Source organism: Electrophorus electricus, chromosome 5, assembly GCF_041902795.1.
Source record: "Electrophorus electricus isolate QZ-2024a chromosome 5, ASM4190279v1, whole genome shotgun sequence".
NCBI lineage: Eukaryota > Metazoa > Chordata > Actinopteri > Gymnotiformes > Gymnotidae > Electrophorus > Electrophorus electricus.
The window spans coordinates 7,229,167-7,249,030 of record NC_137501.1 but is presented as its reverse complement, the minus strand read 5'-3'; the positions used below and the strand labels follow the sequence as shown (position 1 = coordinate 7,249,030).

At 44.3% G+C, this 19,864-nt stretch overlaps 2 long non-coding RNA genes across 2 annotated transcripts in view; one reads left to right on the top strand and one right to left on the bottom strand.

Moving 5' to 3' along the window:
- LOC113572888 (uncharacterized) overlaps window positions 1-19,551 on the bottom strand; it is a 34,624-nt gene extending 15,073 nt beyond the window's left edge. Inside the window, exons 1-2 of the long non-coding RNA XR_003410162.3 lie at window positions 19,273-19,551; window positions 5,991-6,079 (exon numbers count right to left, since the gene is read on the bottom strand). This is a non-coding gene — a long non-coding RNA (uncharacterized LOC113572888). The remainder of the gene's footprint in view (window positions 1-5,990; window positions 6,080-19,272) is intronic.
- LOC118241961 (uncharacterized) lies at window positions 13,895-17,935 on the top strand. Its single transcript, XR_004776454.2, has 2 exons — window positions 13,895-17,126; window positions 17,412-17,935. It is a non-coding gene; the product is annotated as an uncharacterized LOC118241961 (long non-coding RNA).
- Window positions 19,552-19,864: the final 313 nt, after the last annotated feature.

Here is a 19,864-nt window from a genome sequence, read left to right as displayed (position 1 = left end):
TGAGGGAAATAAAGCCTCTGTTGGCCATGGAAAATAGCTAAAATGTAAATAATAATAATAATAATAATAATAATAATAATAATAATAATAATTTCGGCTTGGCTCAGAGGAACTAAACATTCTAAAAGATTCCCACACATTGGCCAAGCTCATCGTGAAGAGATTAACCTGCATGGCATGCAGATAAGATTCATAAGCAATTCCAGGGGAGCAGAAGACTTTTCAAATACATTTCCACATTGCATTAAGAGAGGAAGAAAAGAAGGAAGAAATCCCAGCAAGTCTTTGGCAGTGCGGATTTACATGCGTGAATTCCCACTCCCATACGCTGTCAAAGATCTGCATCGTACCCCCCCCCACTTGCCCCCCACCACAACGACCAATCGGCCAGCAGCAGTATGCAAAGCGGCTTCATGAATATGCTTAATTAGGTGGAGCCGGTGTAATTTTTTGGGCTTATGGGATGTGACATTTGTAGGGCAGAAACATAGATCAGCATAAGCAAGAGTGACAAATACATTATCCCCTTTCTCCACTTTATACCATTTTATGGGACCACTGGAATATGTTTGTGCATACCTCCTCCTCCACCACACACCTTTACTGCATATTCGCATGCTTCTGAATTTCCCCTCTCCCTCACACACACACACACACACACACACACACAAACACACACACACACACATCAGTGATGGGCATATGGAATTATGTGTACACACAATACCAACACTGAAAAGAATAAGCAGAGACATCTCACAGATTTAAAAAAACACTTTTCAGAAACCTTTTGATGTATAATGAGCTGTGCAAACTAAATTTATTTTTCTTTGAAATAGCACCTCAAGGCCATTCAGTATGGAAATCAAAATTCCATTTTTGGTCTGTAAGTCAGTGTCAAAGAGGATCAATTAATGAGTTATTGGAATAAAAAAATATACTTCAAATTTGATGCCCCCTATCCCTTTCCAACACATCTTCAAATTCACTTACATGTATGCACACACACACACACACACACACACACACGGAAAAATGTGAACTATCGCTAGACTTAACTGAGTCTGTACTATAAAAGGCACACCTTGTTCGAAGAAACTGCATTTAAAGAAAGTAGCCTTCCTTCCCTGATGCTGTCCGCTACAGCTGTACAGATAAACCTCTGGTTTCTAAGTGGAGAACTCATTTATTCATTCATACAACCATGTCAAATCCTAATAGTTGATATACTACATGTATGACTTAAGTGACATAAGCCCCAAATATGTACATGGTAACATCATGAAATAAAAAACGCATTAATAGATAAATACTATTTATGCAGAACAAAAGAACTTATGAGTCAAATCAAGAAGAATGTCAGCACCTATACCTACAAGAAAGTAGCATTTCCATAATGTATAAATATATATATTAACATATACCTAACACATACACCCAGAGGCAGTAAGGCTGCTCTTATCTTGGCCTAACTTTGCAGGAGGAGGTCTGTGAACCCTGTAATGCGTTTCAGCTCAGAGTCCTCTCGGAAAGCCAGCACCCTATAATCCCTTACATTGTGCTGCATGCAAAAAAGGTCTGGAGCTCCAGCCAGCCCTGTGTGGCAGAGATGGCCAACACACACACACAAACACACACACACACACACACATATGCATACACATACACACATGCGCGCACACACACAGATGCATGCACACACACAATCACACACACATATTTAGAAAACCCTTTGCACACCTTTACTTTGGCCATACAAACATAGACTCACCCCTCCACACACACACACACACATACACACACACACACAAACACACGCACACACACCAGCACACACAAAGCATATACCCACAGTCACTGACATCTATGAGTACACACTGCCATGTTCCTCCTGCTTCCTCTTTGCCTTAGCCCTTCCCTTCCCCCACTCTCTACCGCACATGTACACACACATGTACATGTGCGTGCACGCAAATCTCTCTCTCTCTCACACACACACACACACACACACACACACACACACACACACACACACACACACACACACACATACACGCACACACGCCGCATGGCATGGTGTAGCTCACGCCACCCAGGAAATTAACTTGACATTTTATGGCGAGCAGAGAGAGAGAGGTGGTGCTGGTTGGGGGTACAGGGAGGAGAGACCAGGCAGCATGCACGGAGCAGGCGGGGCAGAGATAGCAGAGGCTCTGGCGGATCTGCAATGCAGACGGCGACACAGGGCAGCCTCGGAAAATAAGCTCCTCCACCCTCACCCGCCTTTCTCCGGAGACGATTCCTCCTTCTCACTCTCTCTCTCTCTCTCTCTCTCTCTCTCTCTCTCTCCTTCTCGCTCTCTTTCCCTTGACGAACACTACCCTTCTATTCTCATATCCAGTTCAGCTATTCCCATTGGTGGGCCAGGTGGGGGTGGGAGAGGGGGTTCCGCTTGATGTGAGGTTAACAAAATGATAGGAGTGGGGAAGCGTACGGTCTCACCTCGGTCTAAGCTCCCAATTAGAACCACGGCGGGGGCGCGTGGGTGAACGCGAGCCAGGGAGGGGGCACTGCCGTCTGGCAGGTGTGATTTATTCCACCCGTGCTCGCTCATGACAGAGAGGGCCGTCTCCGTCCTTGCACACACGTGCCCGTGCTCGGGGCATGTGCGCGCGTGCACAGTGCCGCCATGCGCCCGTGAAATGCCTACACGTGGCCGGTCGCATCGGAGAGGTTGGGACTTTAGAGCAGCGCTACCCACAGGCTGGCCTCCTGCGCCTCCTGGTTTTTGTGCAGTGAGGCCGAGGTATGTGTTTGTGACGAGAGGGGATGTAGGACGCGGTGATGGTTTGGGGACGTGGTGATGGTTTGAATGACTAAATTCAAACACTGCCATGTTTAAGGAGCATGCATTAATGTATTATCTTACATGCCACATCAACCAACACACACGTGCACACAGACGCACTCAAATACAGTGGTCTGTCTGGAGCATCTCCCTGGCTGGATCCCACTCTATTAGACATGCAGGAATGTTAACATCATTAGGCGTTATTGTACGTGTCTGAGTATGCTTTCACACCCCCATCCCCCCTCTTTTGCTATATTGTGTCTGAAGAGAGGCCCAGACAAGTATGAGTGTGCTTATGTGTGTGTGTGTGTGTGTGTGTGTGTGTGTGTGTGTGTGTGTGTGTGTGTATGTATGCGTGCGCATGCATGCCACAAACACATCTCAAATGTAGCACTGTGCCTCCTGTCTGAGGTAGAACATTATTTTAACAGGCTTTCATGTGCTGCCGCACACAAATCAATGATCTTTGCAAGTCTCAAACACCCACCTCACGACACACACACATACAATCACACGCACACACACATACACACACACACACACACACACGATCACCCACTTATACTGTCACACGCAAATACGTAATGCACTGCAGTTGCATCGTGAACAGCAAACAGTCTTGGATATCACTAACATCTAAGAGATCAATGTACAATTACTAATGATTATATTACTTAATAAACAGTCAGGGACCACTGAGGTCAATAGTTGTTTATTTCCTCCTGTTTTCATAACAACCTAATTTTTGGTTTATAAAATTCCCATCTGAATTAAACATATCATATCATCCTGTACAGTTTTCAGGGCCATCTCCGCACGGTTTGCCTCATTTCGCAACCATTACCCATTGCTCTAAAAAGCCACGTATCAGAAGAAGCCTGTATGGTCATATCAGAAATATGTACAGGCCATTTATTTGAAATTTGGTGGAAGAAAGAGAAAATGGAAGCAACATGAAGTGCGATTTCCAGCCACAGTGGTTTCGCACTGTCTTAGGCAAGACCATTTTGCTCAGCCATGGGGACATTAGCATACCAGCGGTTCACATAAGAAGGGGTGGGAGAGCCTTTACCAAGCAGGTGAAATTAATTTGGCCTCTTACAGCTATTAAACTTCATTTCTAGCATATTTTGAAGTATTTTTTTTTAAGACGCATAGCAAGGAAATGGCTGCTTTGCAAAGGTAAACACCGAACCCCCTATGCTGTGCTCCTCTGTCTTCCTTGCCATCTTCCCTAGACTGCCTCCTTCACTCTTTCCCTTTGCTGCTGGCGATTTGCATACATTTGCATGCATTTTGCTATGCGCACAGCCTTTGTTCTCCACGTAAAATGATGATGCAGGTTAAACTTGTGCTGCTGGGCGATGCTCCCCCTGCAGAACGCTACTTGGATATTTAATGAACACGATGCTTCTTCGATCATATTTAAATATATATCTCACCTAGATCTATAATTGAAACATGAATGAGGATCAAAAGCTGATTAGTATGAAACTTTTTTCTTTTTCTTTTTTTTTTTCTGACAGAATGTTCCAGAAACACCAAGGGAGGTTATGCTATGTGTGCGAGTCATGGAGCAGTGAAGGGTAGCAGGAGGGCAGGCATGAAATGTGGAATTATTAGTCAAATACAAAGAATTTACATTACAGATGAATTCTGGATCATTTCTAAACACACCCAGTATGTGCACATTTTACAAACCATTATACTGAGCCCACAAAAAAATTAGTATTATGACACCTCAGTGCAGCATCGCTCAGATGTTAGGAGACTTCTATTCTAGAATTGCCTCTGTTAGATATTCCTTGAATAAATGGTAGATGTGTGGCACGTACACTGGAGCCCATCTGCAGCTCTCTGTTGGCTGCAGCGCGGACAGATGCAGGCCATTCTGGCATCTATTGTTCCCATGGGAGCGTCTCCTGCACCCTGTAGCCCATCGTAATTAAAGGAGTACATGATCTGAACTATAAAACTCATTTCCAAATGAACTGGATTGGGACGATATCAAAACTTACACTGCCATGGACAAATACACAATCCATTATAGTACTGCTAAGAATATATTCTTTTTAACGCACCATTTTGCTATTTTAATTTCTAAATCGACACCCCCCCCCCCCCCCCCCCCGACTCACCCCCACCCAAGATTTGAGTCTGAATTAGAGCTGGCCTCTAAAAATAACCTAGTTTCCAGAATCAAGGCAGGAGGGCTGTCCAGGCTTATCTAAATTCACAGTAACCAGTCCCTGCTAGCATAAGGGATATGTTTTTGATAGAGACTACAAATAACAACTTTACAGTCTCTCCTTATTTGTGTTTTATTCCAACAGGCAGTAATGGCAATTAACAACAGTAACAGTAACATTAATGCCTTACATCCCATATCGCTATATGTTAGGTTACCCCCCCCCCCCCCAACCCACCCAATCCGGTCTCCAGCTTCCTTCAGTTCCTTCCAAACAGCATTACATACATACATTACATTGTGCATTACATCACACGCATTCCCCCAATAAGGCCAGCAATAAAACAAACACATTGCACACAGCGTTCTGTAGCAAAGCCAAAAGTTGCCGGCTCTTTATGCTTGTCTCTATATTGATAACATTAATCGTGGGGTCGAGAGTAGTGGGTGTGATGCGTCGCACACAAATGTGCAGTTTCGATCCCAAATGAGCACCGTGGGCCAATCTAACGCTGACGTCTCCTGCTGTGGCTAACACGCGTCAGACCTCGGCCGGCCGCGTGCGTTTCCTCCACCGGCGGCGGATTTGCGTGTCGCTTCTTCCGTGAATGTAGCCTACATTGTTGCAGATAAGGGGCGTCTCCGTCTCATTCCTGTGTAGGGCGTGAGTGTGGGGGATTACAGCGCTTTCAGACTAATGGAGTGGCATAGCCTTATATGTTTGTTGCTGTGTAAACTGAATGTTTGTTACCGTTGACGGCAGCGTTAACATTTTACCACAGTCTGTTAACTTGGATGTAAGCACGTAGCATATACACGCACACACTTTGGAAGATGGGAGACGAAGATAACGGTCACAACAATACTAGCAAATGTTGCCAGCCCACCAGCGAGTGTTCAACCTGATTTGCTTTTTCTTCTGTTTTTTCCTAACTTTTTTTCTGAACTCACCTTACGCAGGTTTTATTGGGGGATAAAGTAGCCAACCCCGTTTTGCCGTTTTCTCCTCCTGTGGTAAGTTACTGTCAGTTTCCCAGCTCCTGCAATATAATGGAAAATAGAATCCATAAATATTTTGCATTTCAAAGCCTGCAGCATAACATTTCTGGTTTTGGGTGACCCTTATAGGTTTTCATAACTGATGAAGCAAAATGGTGGTGCGTGGAGCCCTCCATGTGGGGTGCCATGCATTCTGAATGTGTGCAGCTCCTAGTTCAGAAAACGAAAGAACTATTTCAATTTCAGATGTGCTATATATGTATGAAGGAATGTCAGCTATGGTCACGTGACTGTCACCTCCGAACATCTCCCTGGCCAGTGGCTCCCCAGAGCTCTACAGCAGTGCATTCTCTGGAGTCATCAGCCAAAAGCCAAACACACATGCACACATGCGCACTTACACACATGCATGCACGCACACGTATGCACACACCCCAACATCCATGCAGCACTGTCCTCTCAAGCACATTTTCCATTGTATTCCTTTCACTAGATGTTTAAAGTTAACTTAAAAACCTATTGCAATTTTACAGAAAAGGAACAGTGTTAAAACTCAGTGGGTGTCATCCATGGTTGAACTGTTCAGGCTGACTTAAGTACAGGTTTTCACATAGTACACGTCATGTTGAGGGAATCATCTGGTCTGAGACACGGAGCCCAATGACCACAGGCTTCTGTTCATCTGAGAATGTAACGCTAACCCAAAAATTCAGTGTCTTCCACGGTCATTCAATAAAATACTTACCAACACTATTTCCTTCATTCCAGATAATTAAAACTACTGTGCGACCACGAGACTGAGCCAGAGACATAAATCAACTGCATTGCTTTAAAACTATTAAAATGAGGTGGTTTAGATATGCAGACACTTGACAATTTGCAGCGATCTACAAGTCTGAGCGTGGTAATGACCACCCTTCATAAACATCTCTACAAAGCTGCAGTTATCTCCTCTTTTTTCGGTCATCTGGGAACCATCACAGCAGGTTTTAATCAGGTTTTAAATTGGCACAAAACCAGTGTGGGCTGTGTCCGTGTGATGGAGGCTTTCTCCTGACAGATGTCAGCTTTTGTTTCTAGCTGAACTCGTCTGGGTTCTGGGTTGACACAAAGCCAAGTGCTGACATTTCCTTTGTTTTTTCATGAGCAAAGTGAACACTGATGTAGCGGCTTGTTCAACAGCCTGCGTGTGTTTATTTCACCTTAATTACTCATTAGTAGCATCTTAATAAGCTTTTAAAACACAAGTGTGTAAGTGAATATAGTAAGCGTTAATAAAAAGCATTTGTATATACTGTTCTATTACAATATATCTTTTATATGCTTTACACCAAATAATATATTAAAAATAAAAGGTCACAGGGTCAAAGTGATCATAATAATAATATAGCTTTATTGAAAATGTTTCACACATACAAAAACAGCGCTGCAATGTTTATATTTTGCCAAGGTATATGACAATAGAGATGAAGGCGTTTGTTCATTTTTTTTCTCTCTCTCTTATCTACAGGTACTGTCAGTAGAATAATTGTTGACCAATGAACTTCTGAATAAATTGAAATTTTACTCAGTGACGTCAGACACAGCCTAAAAAGACCAGGGATGGCTGTTTACACCACACCTGGACTTATATTCACAGAAATGGGCCCCGCATTAGTCACAACAGCTATGATGCACTTCCTCTCTCATGACATATTTCCTGTCCCTGCTTATAATTGGATGATGCTGAGCCCCAGTGTCTGAAAAAAGCCATGACAGTTCCTTCCAAACTGATGAGGAAGGCCTCAGTACCCAAGCTGCACAGCAGGTCCATACGTTTGTCTAACCTGCAGGATCTGTTTTCGGGCAAAAGCGAGCGCGGGTTTTTTTTTTTTTTTTGCTTTCTCCCCCCACCCCCCAGCTTGTGGTGCTGGCAGCCTGTGAGTCCACCCCTCCCCCTCCGCAGTGGCGCAGCCCGGGTGTCTGGAGTTATTGCATCTCCCTGCCAGCACCCCAGTCCTGACAATCAGCGGCTACTGGGCTGCGTGAGGGACGAGCGGTCTAGCATGGAACCAGGTATGATTCCCCCTACTGACAGTCTGCATCCCGTCTGCGGGAAGAAAAACAAGAGCTCTGCATACATGCATGCACACACGCACACACAAACACACACGCGGACACACGTGTCCCCAAGAGCACGCAAAGCCGGGCAGTGCATGGACTATAGCCAGATAAAGGGTAAAATGCTTAGAAACAATTTCAGACATGCGCCCAAACGCAGCGTCATGTAGATACAAATATGTCCGGAGGAAATCTCCACAGTGTCATTTGGACAATTGAACAAACATTGTGCACAGCATTGCATTTCACAGTTCTGTTCACACGAATCCTATTCAGATGGCATGAAAATAATTGCGGCGGTGCGGTGTGTGATTATGTGTCGGGTCAGTCGCCCTCTGGTCACCCTCCATGGCCTGCTGTCTTATTTCTGTGGCGTGCCACAGACAGGAGACTCCCTCATCTGCTTTCATTAGCCACTGACAGGCCTGGCCTAACACATGCAGGAATTTAATTACACTCCTCTCATCTCAGCAGTCTAAGGGGGGGTTCCACACATCAGGTGCGTAGGTGTGTGTGTGTGTGTGTGTGTCTGCAAGCAAGCAAGAGCGTGTGTGGGAGGGTGTGACGGGCAGTGGAGTTTTTGAAAACACCTCAGTAGCACGCTTTCACACTAATTAACACTATTCCGAGTTCCTGGGGGTGAGACCACAAGATGTAGTCAGGGGGGTATTTACATGCACACACATTCCCCCCCCACCGCGCAATTGCAGCCTCACTCACACACACTCCCAGACACACGGACACATGTACAAACACACATAAACAAGTGCATTTGAAAATAAACGTGCAAATACATCAGCACGCGCAGGTGTTACAAACACACAGAATTTTCACAGAAATATACACACCCTTATGCTCTTGCACCAGGGAAAAAAAAACACGAGACCTGCAAATGTCACTTGCTGTACATATGAAGAGACACACATCAGCCAACACTGCTGCGATTAGCATCATTACTGATCACTGTCTGCAGAAACCAACACAAATCAAAAGGCCCAACTACGTCAAAAGGCCCCTTATGCCGCGGCCCAGCAGCACAGAGCCACTCCTCCACGGAGCACTTCGTTTCCTCCAAAACATTCTCCAGCTCCAGATCTAGAGGCCTCCCCACCGGAAGAGCTCCATTACGGCAATGACTGTAGGTGCCGGTGCAGGCGATAAAAGTGGCTCGTCACGTATTTCATGGGCTGGAAGTGGAAAATGAACGCCCGACGACTCACCTATACTCTGCCGCCTCCCTCCAGCCCCTGGCAATTTCCTGCTGCCAGCCACAATGGCCCTCGGCCTTGGGCTTCACATCGCCCTGTGCAGGAGATGCGCGCCTGTCCTGTTCTTTGTTAATCCCGTTTCCCCTTTCGCCACCTAACTCCACTTAGGGATGCTCTCAGTGCACAGCAACCCCTCCCCCCAAGCACCCCCCCCCCTTTTTTTTGTGCAGCCGCATATTCATGCACACTCAAATGCATGCTCGTGACTCGGCGTGCGAGGACAGGCATGGAGGCGCACAGAGTCGGGCACCAGGGCTCATTTGTAGCCAAGAAACAAGCAGGATGCAAAAGATGCTAAAACCCCCCCTCCCACCTGCCCCCAACCCCACCTTCCAGGTAGCTACCTCTGAAACAATTAGGTGCCTGGAGCAGATCAGGCCCCAGGAGAAAGAGGGGGGACCTCCTCAGGTCCTGGATGTCCAGGCACGGCAGTGGGGCAGGGGCCTGCATGGAAGAGCCGTGATGAGGGCTACAGTTCGGCTGCAGATGTACAGGCCTGGTTTCCTCACAGGCCAGCAATCAGAGGCAGTTCGGGGCCTCTTCCGAGGCAGTCCATGTCTGATAGGCACACCTAGCGTTATCAGGCCCGAAACTGCCACCCATTAGCAACGTGGGCGTGACTTCGTCTTAAGCATGAGCCCGATTTAAGTCCACGGATTTAAATATAGATGTAATGGCTTACCCAGGTCCTAGCCACAGGCCACAGCTCAGCACAGGGCGGATAAATATTCATTTGGAATTCCCGGAGTCCATGCGGCGCTATAGGTGAATGCAGAGTACGATAAAGTGCGTTGGGTTCCTCCCTGCGCCGACTCGTGGCACGTGTTGCGCAGGGGATAAGACGCCGTAGCCACGAGCCATTAGCATATGCAGCTGATGGTAATGCGGGCAGGGAGGGGAGCGGGGGTGGGGGGGTGTTTGGGGAGGCGGACACCGGCACGTTTATGCATACTAATGAGGTGATGGGCCTGTGCGGGGCATGCTATCCATGCCAGCTAATTTTGTAATTGGTGGCCGGCATGGTTGGCGGGGACGGTGCGCGAGCCTGTGCCAGCGGACATTTTAGGTCCGCCCCTCTGCTGCGTGCTCGCCGCCGCTAAGCCCTTTAAGATGGTGGCACCTTGAAAGAAGCGGTTATGCACGGCGGCTGGCCCTGGCCCAAGTCTCCTCCTCCTCCTCATCCTGTGACTGCGGGCAGAGCGAGGGGCACCCTCGGCCTACCAATCCCTCTGACCATCAATTTTTAATCCCCCCCCGCCCCCTGTGCCTAATAAGGACATTAAGCGGGTGGCTCTGGGGCGGCAGCACATATGCATGAGGTGGGCGCTCATCAAATTTGCATAAAAGCCAATGGTTCTGGCACGAGCGCAGTGATGGGTGGTGGGTGCTGTACAAGGCACCGCACTGCCGGCACCCGTGACAGGTGCAACCCTTAAATCATTTAATTGCAGCCCCCATGCATTCAGAACCAACAGCACCCGTTCACAAAACAGCACAAGGCCGATTCGTTCACTCCACGGTGACAGCTCCCAGGTTCAGAGCCCTGCTTGTTATTTCTGTTCCCTCTAAATTTAGCACACGTAATTAGGGCTTTGGTGGAAGTGGTGCTTAAAGTGATGAAAACTGTGAAATAGCAGTATTTTATTTACATGACCTACATAAGATAATTTGTGCTAGTGGACATTTCTTACAAATAATACATTCAGGAGGGGGAAAAAAATCATTTTTAATAATGATAACTGCAGGTCCTTCAGATGGAACAGACTGTATTAACCTTTTTAAGAACAACCCTATGCCTCGCTACCAGTTATTTGTAATTAATACAGCTAAATAATTCATCGGCATGAAATGTATTATTTAGACTCTTTCGTCTGACAGGTTTGAGGGGTATTTCAATGCAGTTTTAGTAATTTATTTATAGCAGGAGGGCATTTGCATAAGCTAAATTCAGCAGACCGCAGAAGAATTCAAATAGACAGTCAGCCAGCCGGTGCCAGTCGAACACTATACAACCAGCACTAACAGATGCTCTCAGCCTTGATTCTGCACTTTCTGCGGGGTTTGTGCTTCAGAGCAAACCTTCTGCAATTCACATGATCATCCAACGGCACACACGTAGTACGAATTAGGACAAGGAAGCCAAGCTGGTGTGATGGGGAGGCTGCTCTCCAATCTGGAGCAGTTGAGCAGTTAAAATGAACTAAAAACCATCCATCTAAGTGTTGCCCACCACCATGTTGCATAAGAACGGATTTTAAAGCTCTTACCACGAGGCACATTTATTTCCTCCTGGTATCGTTTCACTGTTACTTCCAGGAAGTCTAATTAATGCTAACGGTGAGCAGAACAATGATGAATGCTCGGCTATCAGATGGCAAAGAAAACAGGATGGTTAATCATTCAAGTGAGCGCATAACCAGGTGGCTGTGGCATGAATGCTGTCCCTGCCCCTGTGTTTCTTACAGAATAAATATGATATGAATACTGTCATCTCAGTATTCAGCCGGTATTCAATAACCCTTACTGACAATTTGTGGTTCAAACATGAGATCGCGCTAGTGTCCACACGTAACTGTTATTTTATGCTGTTTCTGTGGTACTGAGATGGCCAGAGTATTCTTCCACTATATTCTTGAGACATGAGAGAGCATCACGTCAGATGTAAAGTGCCTGGCTGCTTCCTAGTGTGATGAATCAAGATTTCACCAAAGAGAGATGGAGAACTGAGACATTGTGCAGCACACGTTGTGAGGGAAAGTGACACACATGGCTGTTATGTGAGTACACACACACAGATACGCACACATTCTCATTTTGCACAGATTCATTCATACAGAATCAGGGACTAACTGAGATACATGCACACTCATATAGACACACGCGTACACGCCTGCCTGCATGCGCGCACACACACACATTCGCTTTCGCATACTCCCAGCAAGCGCACTGTGAGGTCACCTCCTGTTGCCACAGCGACACCAACCAATGGGAAAAGCAATGTACATGTGACAAGGAGCCAAGCAAAAAGAGGCAGGGCTCTGCTCAGCTTCTCACAGTCTTCCGCTTGTTTAACACTTCCACTCCAGACAACCTCACCACTGATAAACTTACAGCACTGAACCATCACCTAGTCAATTTCAGGCTCCCCACACAGGAAAATATATAGGCTCATGAAGAAATAGACTTACTACACATACAACACGCACGACTCTCTAGGCATGCTTCTTTTCTGATGATTTTCAAAGACACCTTAATACATTTAACATGATAGCAACTACACAGCAGCCCAGAACCAGGTAATATATGATAGTAATGATCATGCCTATCTAATTCTAACAGGCTTCTTCATCTTTCCCTACTCTACTTTTCAAAGACACTTAAATATATTTCCCATGATAGTAGCTAGATGTCTTTTTGAGCCCATGTTATATATGTGATATTAATGGTCATGCCTCTCTGAATATTGGGCTTGATGGTTTGAGCCAGGTTCCTTCACCTACATGCTGTTAAAAGCAGAGAAAAGACACTAAATTGGGTCACACACCAGAATATTATGGTCAAGGTGTAGTGCTGTGAGGACAGAAACCTTTCAAGTCTCTGATAACCATATTACATTTCAACACTTACAAATTCACAAATGTACAGCATTTCTGTAATTTGTCCTCTACACAGTCAATTAAAATGCTATAAACCTAACAATATATCTAAGCCTATACAAGCATCTATGAGAAAGAAAACATTTAACATGTAGTATCACAGTGGTATTCTTTTTTTTCCTTATGCTGGCATGCAGAAGGTCTATCTCAAACTGATTTTTAAACAAACGCTGACACGTAGTGAAGGACTAATTGCTGATTACAGGCTGTTGGAGACCCTGCAGTATCAAAGCCAGCACAGCAGCCAGACAGGAGGCCTTGCAGCTGAGGGGAGTGGGGTAGTCCAAAATATGAAGATTGCTCACCCAATGAATACTGATAAGCTGCCTCGGTCGCCATGGTTATTCTACTCAGCCAATCAAAATGCAGGATTTTTTCCATGCACTGTAAATGTGCCTAAGACACACACAAACATATGCAAGGGTGTGTGCGTGCACACACATAACACACACGCACGCACACACACACACACACACACACAATCAAGCAAACCTTTCATACAGAGAAGCCTACTGTGTTCAATATTCATACTCGTGCAGTTACAGCCTAATGTCAGCTATGCAAGCCTCATGCAGAACACTAGCATATATATATATATATATATATATATATATATATATATATATATATATATATATATATATATATATATATATATATATATATATATATATATACACACACACACACACACACACACACATATATATATATATATATATATATATATATATATATATATATATATATATATATATATATATATATATATATATATAAAATCTACACCAGGCACAGAGAATGCAAAGCCGATAATCTTTTTCTCGTTTTTCCCCTTTAAAAATCTGGACAAACTGAAATTAAATGAACCTCCCAATGTTATATGACAGCTGTGTTGCATGGACAGATCCTCATAAACTTTAACTGAAATTCCAGCCTACATTTTTTTTCTGAGGAGCATGTCAGTCACACTAGTAACTATTATACACAGGCCATACACTATCTTTGTGGAATGCTGATATCCTTGAGAAACGTGACCCATTTCCATCAACTCAAGGCGTGTGGCACCGCAATAATGAAAGACTACTTCAAATATGATTTTCAGAGATTCCAGGCCACTCACAACTTTTCTGTGGTACATTCCTGCATTAAATTGCGGCAGTGACATTTTGAATAGATTGAGTGACTTTATAACCCTTATGCCTACATACCTTGATTAGACTAGGTAAAATGAAGTGCATAGTCTTAAATGAATGAATGAATAAATAAACAAAACAAAACGAAAAAATATTTTTGCGACATCAAAAGATTTGATAACATCGAATGTGAATGACTGGTAGGGCTACAAATGTTTCACGTGAAACAGAACCAGGAGGCTACACGAAATTTAGCCCAGGTTCTGAGAGTGTGCTGTTCTGAAACAATCTTAAACACATTAGATTTCACTGCAGTAAAAAGAAACTAGACATATTAACAGCTACTTCGACAGTATTTCACTTTTAAAGATTAAGATAACAAGTAAATCAAGTCAACATAACTTGATTCGTTTTCTTAACACGAAATGACAAGCGAGGTGTTAAAACCAATAAGTCCGTTACTGGAAATTCCAAAAGGCAGTGAATCCCAGTTATATTCATTGCTGCCCTGTTTCGCATTCTCAATTTTTCTCCGAGGCACTGGATAATCGCCCGATATTGGAGGCTATCGCTCCACAGACTGGTGCCTGAAAAGGAGACAGTCTGGTTTGTTTCGTGTGTTACAAAGCCGATGATTTTTTTTCTCCCGTTAGATGAAGGCTACAGTTTACAGTTTAGTGTAAGCTATCGGCAGAACAGCAAAGGCTGTGGAAAATCCCAATAATAATAATAATAATAATAATAATAATAATCATAATAATAATAATAATAATCATAATAATAATTTGTGGAGTGTACAAGATATTCAGTAATATGCCTTAGGCCATGTCAAATACAAGGCTGTTTTTTATGAACAGGTTATCACTTCATAACTTTGTAATTTCTAGTAATTATGTTTTTAACACGCCGAATTTAACTTCACGAAACCTGAATTTTGGTTAAAAAAATAACTGTTTATTTTACGAAGGCTGGTTAAACACAACATAATCTCTGTAATCTCTGAATAAGGCTTTCTGAATGAATCTCCTCACTGCAGGAGATTATTTTTAAGCGGCACAGTATTGTGGAAATATAAACAATATAAAAGGGCTCCAGGACAAATAAAAGAAAATCTCACAGTTCTCAAGTTCAAATACAAATGAGAACACAATAGTGGTGATGTCATCTTTTCAATAAGCCTGTGGTCTACGGTAGTCCTTTATTCAACAGTCTGCAATTGAGCTTTACTCAAAATGAACAACAAAATAATTTTACAGAAGAAAAAAGAAACTTATTCAAATATGGTTACATTAGTCCTCCACTGTCAGGTTTATAACCGATTTACACCATGCATGGCGACTCATTGCGCATTTAAAACCGTTACTACTTTGGGCCCCGGAACCAGTGTGCCGAGGCTGGGACCGTCGCCACTTTCTAAAGTGATGCAGATGAGTCGGGTGCACTTGACGTCTTTTCATGACCTATGTCGTCCCACCCTCCCCTCCAAAGCCCACAGCCCCGCCGGCTCTATCTGTCATATTCGGATTGGGCTGTGGAACTGCCGCCTGCCCTCGAGCGTGGGAATGGGAGCATCCAGTCGTTCACATCTCCTGCGCTCCGTTTAACGGAATCAATTAAGGAGGAGCGACCCCCTCGCTCTCCCACGCGCCCACCCCTTTTCATTTTTGTCAGCTCTGCATATGTCCTAATTATTTCTGTTTGGGATGCCGGCGCCGTTTCCTGGCCAAAGGCAGCCAAGCTGAAACAAAAAGTGGCAAGGCGTGCACGTGGGTTCTGTAAAATGTCAGTCTGCAGTAGCTTTGCCACTTGATGTAGGATCGATCACTGTTTTCAAAGAAGAAACTTTTATCACTGAATTAACTTATTAACTAATTTCATGAGACAACACACAAACAATCAAACAAATAAATAAACAAACCGCGCGCTGTGTGTAAACGAGAGAGAGAGAGAGAGATAGATAGATGTTAATCTATCGAACCCCACATTACCCTCAATTACCAATAATATTTCACAAATCACACGAAATATATAGGAGTGGATTCCTTAATGTCATTAAATTATGAAGCATCCAATCGGCTCGATGTGTCTGGAGGCAGTTTTTACTTTCGGTTATCTAGCTTTATGACGACCAACACACTCATACAGCTAGATAACCAAAGATAACAACTCGCTTCCAATTCCATGACAGTAATCCAGATAGCTCGTCTTGAGTTGTGCAAATCCAAATAACGAAGTTGTAAAATCAGCATAAAACAGCCACCGAACTCCTTAATTGTGAAGTCATCCGGTGTTGTCCTCGTTGATCAAATGCATCATGCCTGCAAAGTGCAGCTAAATATCGGTATCTTCAAAGGTCAAGAAGCACAAATTATAGGCTATGCCATAATCCCTTAGACACTTTCATTACATAAAATAATGTCAGAGCAGAGGGCCAACGACGAGTAAGGTGCAGTCATCCTTACACAGGCCCTCATTTGCATTGCAAATTGACCCTCAATCTCACAAAAGGCTCCTTTGGTTCTATTAGACTGTGGAGGCAGCGACAGATATCCCACGGAACCAGCGGTGAGGTTACAAAGGAGAAATCCGATTCCAGAGGAGAAGTGTACATAAGAATAACATCGCGTTTGTTTCGCCACTCAATGGAGAGATCTCGCTTTTTTTTTTTTGGACGAGGGGTGGCAGGTTGTCGGCGCAAATCAAGCGGGGCACGGTGGAAAGCGGTAATACCCTAGATCGGTGATCGCTGCCATACGCGACGAGAGGGAAAGAATTCCGCTCCGCTGTCTTCCTTCCACGAACGGTCTGAGAGAAGGAAAAGGGCCATCTCAGAGAGTAGGGGGGGATAAGGGGAGGGGACGGGCATCCACTGCCAAAATCTGGACCAACCACAGAAGGTCAAAGGTCTCGGACCGCGGGAGTGCCAAGGTAATGATGATGTCATTTTAAATGAGGAGGGCTGTTTGCATCCCTCGTGCACGATGAGGCTGCAATCTTCCCGCGCCATTGCCACGCGCACCTATTCTTTAGGCATATTTTGCCAGCGGTGTGGAAGGGATGCGACAACGGCCAGCACAGAGGGGGAGATATTGTCTGAGAACAATGGCGCTCTTCTTGAAGATGAAGATTTTTAGAATATTGGTATATACCCTATATATGCATCAAATGGAGATGTTCCGATGTTTTTGTTTTTTTGTTTTTTTGTTTCGGCAGCTAGACAAAGTGTCCGATATTTTTGACTCGAGGAAGAAGACTCGGTGTATAGAGCCTGGCCTGGTTGTATACGGATACGGATGCGTCGTGCACTGTGAGTTGATACGCAATGGTGCTTTTCTGTTATTGTAAGGCAGGATGTAGCACCATCACAACGTGTTATTTTCCGTTTGTGGCAAGATATAATATATGGATTCTAACAATAAGAATAGTCCGCGCGAAACCATGTTTCATTTTTCAACTGAAGTTTATATGAACTGACCTTAATTCAACATGACAGAAAAAAAACATGCTTTGTAGTCTGCAAGTAATGTCGCTGTAATACATTATTCACTGCCTCTGTATATATGTGTCTGCGTGCGTGTTAGTTATAAAATGTATGTGTGTGTGTGTGTGTGTGTGTGTGTGTGTGTGTGTGTGTGTGTGCGTGCGTGTGCGTGTGTGTGTGCGCGCGCGTGTGTTGGGGGCGCTCGAGAGGGGGCAGCGTGGTAAACGTGGGAAAACAATAAAAATTTCCTTCATCACTTGTCTGTAACATGTGTCCTCAATTTATTTTCATATCACAGCATCACCTAAAATACCTGAACATCTATCAGGCATTGCTGCATAGAACCTATGACTGAGGCCTCACCGATATCCTGCAACTATAGAAAGACAGTCATTTTATTTTAAGCTATTTGTTCCATTATCCTCAAATAAAACATATCCCCTGAAGCATTTATCCAAATAATAGAGCAGGAGCCAGATAGCCAACGCCAGACCTGAAGTAGGCTACATAACTGCCATCAATTTCCCACTCCACATCGGTCCTGCGAGATATAATTTCAGAGCCCTAATTTTGGTCACCCACTACTCAATTTTTCTGGAGGGAAAAGCCAAAATAGATTTAATTAGTTATGATGGATCTGTGACTGAATTGGCTTATGAGAGCGATATAAAAAAACGGCGGCCTCGTCACACTTGTCCAGAGCAAACGCAGGCCCCGCGGCGTAGTCACGTTCGGTGTTGACAGAAGCCTACATCAATGAGAAGCCACTGATAGCCCACAAGTTCAAATGCCGCAAACGATAAACTTGTCTGCACTACCTCGGTTTTGTCCGAATGGAGCAAATCACTCACAAGACATCGCGGTAATAACGCATCTTGCAAATGTGTGGCTTATACATCTCCAACGAAATGGCCAGTTATCACATCGACCAAAACCACACATGAGACCAGTGTGACAGTGCCAAATAAGAGCCGTGAGAACATAAAGCCTCGATCTTAAAGCCCGAATTCGTTGTGCAAACCAGTACCATAAATAGCTGAGTAGCAAAGACACATCAAAATGTCTGACCCATCTTAGAAGGAGTCCAACACGCTGACTGTGTTAAACGCGAATGCAGCAGGACAGTATCACAATTATTTCAATATCATAACACTGAATAACAATAATTTAGAGTAAATTACTGCATGAACGCAATGGCTGAATTAGGCCCACATGCATACTGATCTCCGGATTAATAATCTGATAAACAGTTGGTCAGTAATTGTTAGAATCAGAATGGTAGGCCTCATCATGAACAACGAATCACTGGAAAAGATGTGTAAAGTTATTCAGTAATTTTTCATCATCTGCACTTTCGTTAATGATCAGATGTTCAATTGCAACACTGCACCTGGAGAACAGACACCAATATCACATTTGGACGGCAACATTTCAATAACACTGGAAAGTTGTTCTCTATTTACGCAACCGCCGCAAAAGTGCACTAGATGAAGTTCACAAGAAAGCTAGAAGTTAGAGAAATCTAATGGTTCAAACGGAGGTGAAAACCGACAAATATCGGAAATTAAGAGAAATGTCTTCAGACGTACTCACTCTCTCCAAATGTCTTTCAAATAACCTCGCGGTCAAGGCGATCGGTATCAATTCCCGCTGTGCAAAAGGTTGTCTCACTAACCTGCCGGCGTCCATAGCGAGTACTTCGTTTAAAATTGCCGCTAATACTCAGTTCATTACGCGTGCTTCGGTTGCTCTGGTACTTGCAGAGGCATAGTCCACGCACACGAGAGAGTAAGAGACTGTATAAGCGCGAGAGAGTGGGCGAGAGTCAGCTGGGGAGAGAGAGGAGGGGTTGAGAAGTTTCCCATAACCTATTTGTCTACAGCACCAAATGGAAAAGTGCACTGTTGAGCGGAGACGGTTGGCATGATTTTTTTTTTTTTTTTTTTTTTTTTGAGGGGGTGTTCGGGGAGGGGGCAGAACCTCTCTCTGTGAGAGAAAGGACGTGCTCTGAAATTCAAACAAGTTCGCCAGGTCTTTTGTTGGACTTGAACTGAGGAGCCATTGTTCGTCTATTGGCGTGGACTAGCCTCCAGTTCCCAGACCAGGTTACGGATTGACTGCAGTAATGAATTTGCTCCGAGCTTTTCTCTCCAACACGATTTGACTGACGGAACGCATTTGCTGT